Below are 11205 nucleotides of genomic sequence, written 5' to 3' on the forward strand. Positions count from 1 at the left end.
CCTTGAATCTTTTCTACTGTGCCCAGAAATCTGTTCCTTTTACTCTCTGTTCTGAACGTACTAGGCGTCCAGTTCTTTTAGCCTTTAGCCGTACCCTTATCCTACTCCTCTGTTCCTCTGGTGATGTGGAGGTTAACCCAGGCCCTGCAGTGCCTAGCTCCACTCCCATTCCTCCCTAAGTTTGTTTTATTCACTGACCTAGCACACTCTGCCAACCCAGATGTTCTAGCAGTGTCTGAATCCTGGCTCAGGAAGACTACCAAAACTCCTGACATTTCTATTCCTAACTATAACGTTTTCCGACCAGATAGAACTGCCAAAGGGGGTGGAGTTGCAATCTACTGCAGATATAGCCTGCAGGGTTCTGTCTTACTATCCAGGTCTGTTCCCAAACAATTCAAGTGTCTACTTTTAAAAATCCACCTTTCCAGAAACAAGTCTCTCACCGTTGCCGCTTGCTATAGGCCACCCTCTGCCCCCAGCTGTGCCCTGGACACCATATGTGAACTGATTGCCCCTCATCTATCTTCAGAGCTCGTGCTGCTAGGTGACCTAAACTGGGATGCTTAACACCCCGGCCATCCTACAATCTAAGCTTGATGCCCTCAATCTCACACAAATTATCAATGAACCTACCAGGTACAACCCCAAATCTATTAAGATGGGCACCCTCATAGATATCATCCTAACCAACTTGCCCCCCAAATACACCTCTGCTGTTTTCAACCAATATCTCAGCAATCACTGCCTCATTGCCGGCATCCACCCCTCATGATTGTCAAACGCTCCCTAAAACATTTCAGCGAGCAGGCCTTTCCAATCGACCTGGCCCGGGTATCCTGGAGGGATATTGACCTCATCCGGTCAGTAGAGGATGTCTGATCATTCTTTAAAAGTGCCTTCCTCACCATCTTAAATAAGCATTCCCCTTTCAAAACATTTAGAACCAGGAACAGATATAGCCTTTGGTTCTCTCCAGACCTGACTGCCCTTGACCAGCACAAAAACATCCTGTGGCATTCTGCATTAGCATTGAATAGCCCCCGTGATATGCAACTTTTCAGGGAAGTTAGGAACCAATATACACAGGCAGTTAGGAAAACTAAGGCTAGCTTTTTCAAGGAGAAATTTGAATCCTATAGCACAAACTCAAAAATGTTTTTGGGACACTGTAAAGTCCATGGAGAATATGAGCACCTCCTCCCAGCTGCCCACTGCACTGAGGCTAGGAAACACTGTCACCACTGAAAAATCCACTATAATTGAGAATTTCAATAAGCATTTTTCTACGGCTGGCCATGAGTTCCACCTGGCTACCTCTACCCCGGTCAACAGCCCTGCACTCCCCACAGCAGCTCACCCTCACCCAAGCCTCCCCGATTTCTCCTTCACCCAAATCCAGATATGTCCTGAAAGAGCTGCAAAATCTGGACAACCCTACATATCAGCCGGGCTAGACAATCTGGACCCTCTCTTTCTAAGACCCAAACTGCTACAGGCCTATATCTATCCTACCCTGCCTTTCTAAGGTCTTTGAAAGCCAAGATAACAGATTACCGACCATTTCGAATCCCACCGTACCTTCTCCGCTATGCAATCTGGTTTCAGAGCTGGTCATGGGTGCACCTCAGTCACGCTCAAGGTCCTAAATGATATCATAATCGCCATCGATAAGAGACATTACTGTGCAGCTGTATTCATCGACCTGGCCTAGGCTTTCGACTCTGTCAATCACCACGTTCTTATTGGCAGACTCAACAGTCTTGGTTTCTCAAATGATTGCCTCGCCTGGTCTATCAATTACTTCTCTGATAGAATTCAGTGTGTCAAATTGGAGTGCCTGTTGTCCGGACCTCTGCCAGTCTCTATGGGGGTGCCGAAGGGTTCAATTCTCGGGCCGACTCTCTTCTCTGTATACATCAATAATGTCGCTCCTGCTGCTGGTGATTCTCTGATCCACCTCTACGCAGACGATACCATTCTGTATACCTCTGGCCCTTTGTTGGACACTGTGTTAACTAACCTCTAGACGAGCTTCAATGCCATACAACTCTTCTTCCCTGGCCTCCAACTGCTCTTAAATGCAAGTAAAACTAAATGCATGCTCTTCAACCGATCACTGCCCGCACCTGCCCGCCCGTCCAGCATCACTACTCAGGATGGCTCTGACTTAGAATATGTGGATAACTACAAATACCTAGGTGTCTGGTTAGACTGAAACCCTCCTTCCAGACTCACATTAAGCATCTCCAATCCAAAATTGAATCTAGAATTGGCTTCCTATTTCGCAACAAAGTATCCTTCACTCATGCTGCCAAACATACCCTCGTAAAACTGACCAAAACTGATCCTACCGATCCTAGACTTCAGCGATGTCATTTACAAAAGCCTCCAACACTCTACTCAAGAAATTGGATGCAGTCTAACACAGTGCCATCCGTTTTGTCACCAAAGCCCCATATACTACCCACCACTGTGACCTGTACGCTCTCGTTGGCTGGCCCTCGCTTCACTCTCGTCGCCAACCCCATTGGCTCCAGGTCATCTACAAGTTCCTGCTAGGGAAAGCCCCGCCTTACCTCAGCTCACTGGTCACCATAGCAGCACCCACTCGTAGCACGCGCTCCAGCAGGTATATCTCACTGGTCACCTCCAAAGCCAATTCATACTTTGGCCGCCTTTCCTTCCAGTTCTCTGATGCCAATGACTGGAACGAACTGCAAAAATCACTGAAGCTGGAGACCCATATCTCCCTCACTAGCTTTAAGCACCAACTGTCAGAGCAGATCACTGCACCTGTAATTGGCCAATCTGTAAACAGCCCATCCAACTACCTCATCCCCATACTGTATTTATTTATTTATCTTGCTCCTTTGCACCCCAGTTTCTCTACTTGCACATTCATCTTCTGCACAACTACCATTCCAGTGTTTAATTGCAATATTGTAATTGCTTCGCCACCATGGCCTATTTATTGCCTTAACTCCTTTATCTTACCTCGTTTGCACTTACTGTATATAGATTTTTTTTCTTCTACTGTATTACTGACTGTATGTTTTATTTATTCCATTGTAACTCTGTGTTGTTGTATATGTCAAACTGCTTTGCTTTATCTTGGCCAGGTTGCAGTTGCAAATGAGAACTTGTTCTCAACTAGCCTACCCGGTTAAATAAAGGTGAAATAAAAAAAACTACTCCATGGTTCGTTATACAAAGCCTATTAGGAAATGAATGGAATCTTTGTCGGGTTTTTGAATAAACACCAACAATACGGCTGTGGTAAACAGCCTTGTTAACTATCTCATAGAGCTTAACGTAAAATATCTCCTAAGCCTGTGTTAACCTCAGACCTTTTTGTTGAATTTTTTACCCCCTTTAACGTGATTACGATCTTGTCTCGTCGCTGCAACTTCCAAACTTTTGGCTTGGGAAAGGCTAAGGTTAAGTCAAGCTGCACCAATGTGTCGGAAGAAACACCTTTCGACTGACGACTGAGTCACTAGAGCTTGATGAGCCAAGTAAAACCCCCCCCCCGGTCAAACCCTCTCCTTACCCGGACGACGATGGGCCAATTGTGCGTCTATTTATGGGATCGCACCTCAGGCTGTAGTGGTACCACAACACTGCAATGCAGTGCCTTCGACCGCTGCGCCACTCGGAAGGCCCTTCAGACCTTATTTTTGGCATTCCTCCCAAAACCCTATCCTTTTCCCATGAATTTTCGCCATAGAAATGGCTGAACGAACCAGAGGTAATTCACCTCCGGTATTTAGGACTACAAGTTGGCGAGCTCTATTGATGCCATTGGAACTGATTTCAGCAAGTTTGAGACACACAAGTTGGGGCATGTTTCCAGAATATTAAGGAGCAGAGGGAGGCACTTTTACTTCTGATGGTTTTCATTTAACCCTAGAGCGATCTAGAGAGAGAGAGAGGATGGGAGGAGGGAGGGAAGGAGAGAACAAGGGAAGGAGGCACAGATGGAAAATAAGGAAATCAAATCAAATTAGATTTGTCACATGCGCCGAATACAACAGGTGTAGACCTTACCGTGAAATGCTTACTTTACAAGCCCGTAACCAACAATGAAGTTTTAAGAAAAATAAGTTAAGAAAAATATTTACTAAACAAAAAAATAAAAGAGCATCAATAAAATAACAATAACGAGGCTATATACAAGGGTACCGGTAACGAGTTAATGTGCGGGGCTACAGGTTAGTCAAGGTAATTGAAGTAATATGTACATGTAGGTAGGGGTAAAGAGACTATGCATAGATAATAGATAATAAACAGCAAGTAGCAGCAGCGTTAAAAAAAGGGGGGGGTCAATGCAAATAGTCCAGGTAGCCATTTGATTAGCTGTTCAGCAGTCTTATGGCTTGTGGGAGAAGAGGACAGAGACTGTAATTAAAACAATAGCTATCCATGAAAAGGTCCTTGCTTTTGTAACGGAGGACACAGGCAGGGTGAGAACACAGTCATTGGGTTGAGATGCTCTCTCAGGAGTTTTAAAGCTCTGGACTTCTGGGGCTATTGGTTGGGCCAGAGGAGTGCATGTCTGACATTGAAAGATTTGAGCACAAAAACAGAGCCACACTCCCTCGATTGCTTGTGCACATGCAATGTGTCTGTCTATCTGTCTAATGTATCTCTCTGTCAGCATTTAAGTAATGGTTGGTGGGGGTTATTGAAATATATTATTTTGACGGTTAGCATGTCTATCACAGTTACAACCCTGTTATTCCTCCCTGCATCAGCATTCTGAACCCAGCTCACTGCCACTTCCCTATCTCAGTGTGTGTGTGTGTCTGTCAGTCTCCCTGTAAAAAAAGAGAGGCAAAAATGCTGATTACACAACACGACTCTCTCTCTCTCTCTCTCTCTCTCTCCCTCTCTCTCTCTCTCTCTCTCTCTCTCTCTCTCTCTCCCTCTCTCTCTCTCTCTCTCTTCAAGGGGCTTCATTGCTAAAGCAAGTGAAGTAGATAATATACAAAAGTGAAATAAACAATACAAATGAACAGTAAACATCACCCTCACAGAAGTGACAAAATAATAAAGACATTACAAATGCCATATTATGTATATAAAGTGTTTGTAACGATGTACAAATGGTTAAAGTACAACATTTCTCTCTCTCTTTCACGTTCTTTCTTTTTTTCTTTCTTTCTCTATCCTTCCTTCCCTCTCTCTCTCTTCACTTTCTCTCACTCTTTCTTTCACTCTAGTTCTTTCTTTCTTACTCTCCTCTCTCACTCTCCCCATCTCAACATGACAGGGCTCTCCTCGCTCTTTCCATATAGCGTGTTGAAAATAGCAGAAGAAGGCAGATTCACTGTTGTGTCATTGCTGCCGACAGCTCTATTTGGCCACATCATCACCTGACAGTGTCACTAGGTTTTATGAACAGTGTTGATATGAATGTCATAAAGAAATGAATCGAACTGGGTGGCGCATATTGTACGCTATGATCATTATCTGATCCATATTCATAGATTTCCGTTTTCAGTCATTTCAAGCTTGACATACAATATTTTGTACTACAATGTCACATTGGCATTTAGCACATTCATCTAGATCTATACTTGTAAAAATACTGTGCCATGTACAGTTTTACAGATTGCTCTATGTGTTGTGAATAAGCTTGACATTGTCATAGGAAGTAACAAATTCAATCAGAATGACTGCTACTTTCACAAACACAACCACCACCACAATCATTTCATTTTACGACCAGACAAATATCACTGCTTTTCTGACAGACAGAACTGCACAACCATTTTACAACCATACAAATACACATGGATTCCTATGCAGGGTGCCATTTTGGGACACAGTCCTAGAGGTGACCTCAGAGAGAGATTTTCCCCATCACTAAGTCTTCTCCAGGCAGCACAATTCCCGGCCTAGTGCTTTCTAAATGGACTCTGACTTTCTCACTTGAATTCCCCTATTCCAAGGGCAGCCATTTTCTCCTACTTATTGATGCCCTTGGCCTTGGTTGGACTGCAGTAGACTCACTCCTTCCTTTTATGTATCTGTGACTGAGTCTATGACATCATTCTAAGCGTGTTGATAATGGGTTGAATTTATAGTCTCAAAGCACTTCTCGGTATTTTACTCCATCCTTTACTAATGTGTAGCACCCACTCGTGAGATGCACAGCAACTACTACAGAAAGCTATACAACACCACACAATGCCTAACCTGTCAGACAAGAGAATGGGCAGAGTCCAAGACAGCTTAAGATAACAGATTCGGGGGGGGTCCTCATTTGTGAAGACTAGCTGTCACACAGCATTGGTCAACGTAATGGCCGGGAGGTGTTGATGGCAGGGGTACAGGGGTAGAGGCATGGGGCTCAGCTATGAGGGGTTTGTGCCCCTGTCAGGCTCTCGTCATCCTCCTGACCCGACCAGTGTTCCAATGTTTCCCCCAGGCGCCTCTCTGTCTTCTCCCCTCTGCGGAATCGATGAGTCTGCACCCCTCAGCCCTCATAGAGAAGAGGGGGAACAACCAGAGAGAGCAGAGGAAAACAAGAGTTCTCTTTGTGGAGAGGAGTGACTGCAGAGTACAGGCAGTACAGACAGACCTCTCTGGCAGAGCGCTGTAGGCGTCAGGCCTTGACCAATGTTCTGTTCACTGGACAGAGAGTAAAGAGTATTGGCTTGTCTGGGAGAGACTCCAAGCTGATCAGAGCACAGAGACAAAAGTCTTGATGGATTTGAGGATTGTCAGAGAGTAGTGTTTTCAGCACTGGGATTTGGGGGAAGATGAGAGAGAGAGAGATTAACCTGGAGAAGAGTCACTTAAGCTAGCTGGTCCTGGGGCTTTGTTCCCAAACACCAACATACCCCACAGAGCTCCAGGACAGCAACACAATTAAGACCCAACCAAATCATGAGAAAACAAAAAGATAATTACTTGACACATGATTCTGGGGGGGTCCACATTTGTGAGGACTAGCTGTCACACCGTATTGGTCAATGTAATGGCTGGGAGGTGGTGATGGCAGGGGTACAGGGGAAGAGGCATGGGGCTCAGCTATGAGGGGTTTGTGCCCCTGCCAGGCTCTCGTCACCCTCTTGGCCCGACCAGTGTTCCAATGTTTCCCCCAGGCGCCTCTCTGTCGTCTCCCCTCTGCGGAATCGATGAGTCTGCACCCCTCAGTCCTCATAGAGAAGAGGGGGAACAACTAGAGAGAGCATAGGAAAACAAGAGTTCTCTTTGTGGAGAAGAGTGTCTGAAGAGTACAGACAGACCTCTGGCAGAGCGTTGTAGGCATCAGGCCTTGACCAATGTTCTGTTCACTGGACAGAGAGTAAAGAGTATTGGCTTGTCTGGGAGAGACTCCAAGCTGATCAGACAAAAGTCTTAATGGATTTGAGGATTGCCAGAGAGTAGTGTTTTCAGCACTGAGAGAGAGAGAGAGAGAGAGAGAGAGAGAGTCCCCTAAGCAAGCTGGTCCTGGGGTTTTGTTCACAGACCCCACAGAGCTCCACGACAGCAACACAATTAGACCCAACCAAATCATTAGAAAACAAAAAGATAGAATTAACAAAAAAACTGAGCAAATTAGAATGCTATTTGGCCCTAAACAGAGAGTACATACAGTGGCAGAATACCTGACCACTGTGACTGACCCAAAATGAAGGAAATCTTTGATTATGTACAGGCTCAGTGGGCATAGTCTTGCTATTGAGAAAGGTCGCTAACTGCCTCATACTCAGCACTCAATTGTCCTTCTAATCACTCTGACATCAATGCAAATGTAATTGAAAATCTAATCAAACAATTCATGAGAGCCCATCTATAGGCTATGCAATTGCCTATATATAGTAGGCCTAGCCTATAGAAAACAGAGTGATGGCCTCTACTAAAAAGAGGAAGTTCCCATCAGTTTTCTTTCGGCTAGGCCTACTATATTTATTTCTCAACTTTCATAATATTAAGCACATTGCTTATAACAGGAGTATAGCCATCCTGTCTGGCATGAAAATGAACCACACAAAAAGTGTCCTCCGTTCTCTATTTAAGTGCATACGTAGATTACATGTATTTTTTTCCTCGTTAGCACTGTTTTGATAATGGTCCATTTCAAATCAAAACAAATTTAACAGATATATTATTTAGTACATGTAAAGGCAAGATTAAATCAAGAACAGTCTGATCGGTGACAATATTAGCCTATCACTTGTGAATGATATATTAACACTTGTGAATGATGCCCAGCATAAGAAACAATGCCTTTTTTTTGCGACTTTTTCTGATCATAGTTGCACACCTCATGTAACCTAGCCCGTAGGCCTATATGTTTGTAATTGCGTTTGCGGTCACTTTTGATAATGGTGTTTTCTGCTAATGGAACATATGCGCTAATCGCCTACTACCTCGCCTACTACCCTGCGCTTATAATGTGAAGAAATAGCCTAATAGTTTATCAACGTTTTAAGCTAAACGTTCTGATCTGTTGCATCAGCCACATTGCGTCAAAAAGTGTTTTGGATGCTAGTGGCTATATTCATTTAGGATGTATCGCATCCCACAACAGACCCAGACTATGTTTGGAATATTTATTTCTCGCATAGAATAAAATAGGTTGATTTTTGTACTATGGGCTGGGTAGGTTACTTTCTAAATGTAATCCATTACAGTTACTAGTTACCTGTCCAGAATTGTCATCAGTAACGTAACTTTCTCCTCCTCTTTCGCTGAAGCCTGCAGACTCATGGAGGGTATCAGACATGGCGTGTCGATATTGAAGCACAAATACTCAGCAGAAATCTCAGTCGGGAAGAGGTTGATCAGACCCCGCTTGGATGTTTTATCATTCCCAAGTGATTATATGTTTGAGCGTTTCTGTTTTTCTGCACAATCGATCGTTCATCTGAACAATATTCTCAGCCCTCATATCGTTCATATGACTCATCGTGGACATGCTCTCAGTTCGGAACAAATTCTTTGTGTTGCACTTCGCCAAAGTGAGTTTTCCATATAACATCGGTGACGCTGAGCATATTTCCAAGGCAACCGTCTGTCAGGTTGTCAGAAATGTGACTCTTGCACTGAAACGTTTACTGTATACTTTTGTGGTGTTCCCAAGTCACAGACCCACAAGACTCATCAAGGAAGACTTCCACAGAATTGCAGGTATCAGTCTAAGCAATAATTTATTGATTTTGAGACTTGAAGCATGAATCAGTTAATTTGATACATTTTAGGGTTTCCAGTTGTGATTGGCTGCATAGGAATATGAGTGCCATCTATCACAGCAAATGACTTCAGTAAATGAAGGAGATTATGTGAAAAGGAGGTCTTTCCACAGCATTAATGTGCAGATAGGCCTAAATAGTAGCCTTTAGCTTTCCAAATGAAAGATACTTCACAATACAGCTACTGCAGCTAATTACTGTTCTGCACTGTGAAGATCATATGTGATGCAGCCCACATCATCTGCGACTGAGAAGCAAAGTGGCCTGGATCTGTGCATGACTCGCACATTTTTCGTGAGTGTACACTGAGCACTAGATTTGCCCCTGGTGAGTTTATATATATATAGCTATGTCCTATTATCAATATTTTGTTTCCTCCTATTTCAACTGAAAATGTAAACTGAATCCTCATATTATCATAGGTGAGTTCGATGGTTACCTGCTCGGTGACAGAGGGTACCCCTGCCAACCCTATTTGCTGACCCCTTACCCTGATCCTGTGCCCAGCCCGCAGCAACATTATAACTTGGCTCACTGCAGGACACGAGCCAGGGTAGAGATGACCATTGGGATGCTCAAGGCCCGGTTCCAGTGCCTTCGAAGGCTCAGGGTCACCCCAGAAAGGGCATGTGACATTATTGTGGCATGTGTGATTCTCTACAACATTGCAACAATTAGAGGAGAACAATTGTCACCCCCCTGACCTTAGAGATCCTTTTTATTTTTATTTATCCATGTTTTTTCCTCCAGCATCTTCACATGGTCCTGTTCTGGGATAGATTTGCACTTTTCACACCAAAGTACGTTCATCTCTAGGAGACAGAACACGTCTCCTTCCTCAGCAGTATGATGGCTGCGTTGTCCCATGGTGTTTATACTTGCATACTATTGTTTGCACAGATGAACGTGGTACCTTCAGGCATTTGGAAATTGCTCCCAAGGATGATCCAGACTTGTGAAGGTCTTCAATTCTTTTAATGAGGTCTTGGCTGATTTCTTTTGATTTTCCCATGATGTCAAGCAAAGAGGTACTGAGTTTGAAGGTAGGCCTTGAAATACATCCACAGGTACACCTCCAATTGACTCAAATGATGTCAATTAGCCTATCAGAATCTTCTAAAGCCATGACATAGATTTTCTGGAATTTTCCAAGCTGTTCAAAGGCACAGTCAACATAGTGTATGTAAACTTCTGACCCACTGGAATTGTGATACAGTGAATTATAAGTGAAATAATCTGTCTGTAAATATTTGTTGGAAAAATTACTTGTGTCATGCACAAAGTAGATGTCATAACTGACTTGCTAAAACTATAGTTTCTTAACAATAAATTTGTGGAGTGGTTGAAAAACGAGTTTTAATGACTCCATCCTAAGTGTATGTAAACTTCCGACTTCAACTGTAGAAATCAATAATAAGAAATATCCGTATCACCGTAGACTACACCACTGCTGTCATCCTTACCTCCAAGCGTTTATTCAAATTGGATAATCTTTAGATGACGACAGCAGTCGCACCATTGGAAGACATAGCTTGGACTGTAGTCTACAAAAGCCTATGCCTTCTTTTTTCCCTGCGATCCATGAAACACATTTGGTGTGTCCTCATAGTGATCTCTGACTTGTGGTCAGACCCGCTCAGGTGGAACAAACTTAAACTTGCAACTTTTTTGAATGCTGATTTGAATGTCATTGAGAAAACAGTGAAGTATCAAAGATGTTTTTTTGAAAACATCCATTCTAGTTTTTCAAAAGTATCTGTAATCTGATTACAATATTTTTGCTGGTAACGTAACAGATTACAGTTACCGTTTTTTGTAATCCCTTACATGTATAAGATTACATTTAATCTGTTACTCCCCAACCCTGACTATGGGGGATAGAAGAACGCTAGTGCGTTTGCTGTTCGTTAGGCCTACTCATCTTGTTGGCTGACGAAAAGTAAATGTGTACAGTTCTTCCAATATCTTCAATATGCACCTCGGAATTGGATAAGGA

At 43.4% G+C, this 11205-nt stretch overlaps 1 long non-coding RNA gene across 1 annotated transcript; it reads left to right on the forward strand.

Annotated features, from left to right (window-relative positions):
- The first annotated feature begins 8742 nt into the window (after positions 1–8742).
- LOC116355107 (uncharacterized) lies at positions 8743–9977 on the forward strand. The gene is made up of 3 exons (XR_004204355.1): positions 8743–9147; positions 9425–9536; positions 9632–9977. It is a non-coding gene; the product is annotated as an uncharacterized LOC116355107 (long non-coding RNA).
- The last annotated feature ends 1228 nt before the right edge of the window (positions 9978–11205 follow it).

Source organism: Oncorhynchus kisutch, linkage group LG19 (assembly GCF_002021735.2).
Source record: "Oncorhynchus kisutch isolate 150728-3 linkage group LG19, Okis_V2, whole genome shotgun sequence".
NCBI classification, from domain to species: Eukaryota; Metazoa; Chordata; class Actinopteri; order Salmoniformes; family Salmonidae; genus Oncorhynchus; species Oncorhynchus kisutch.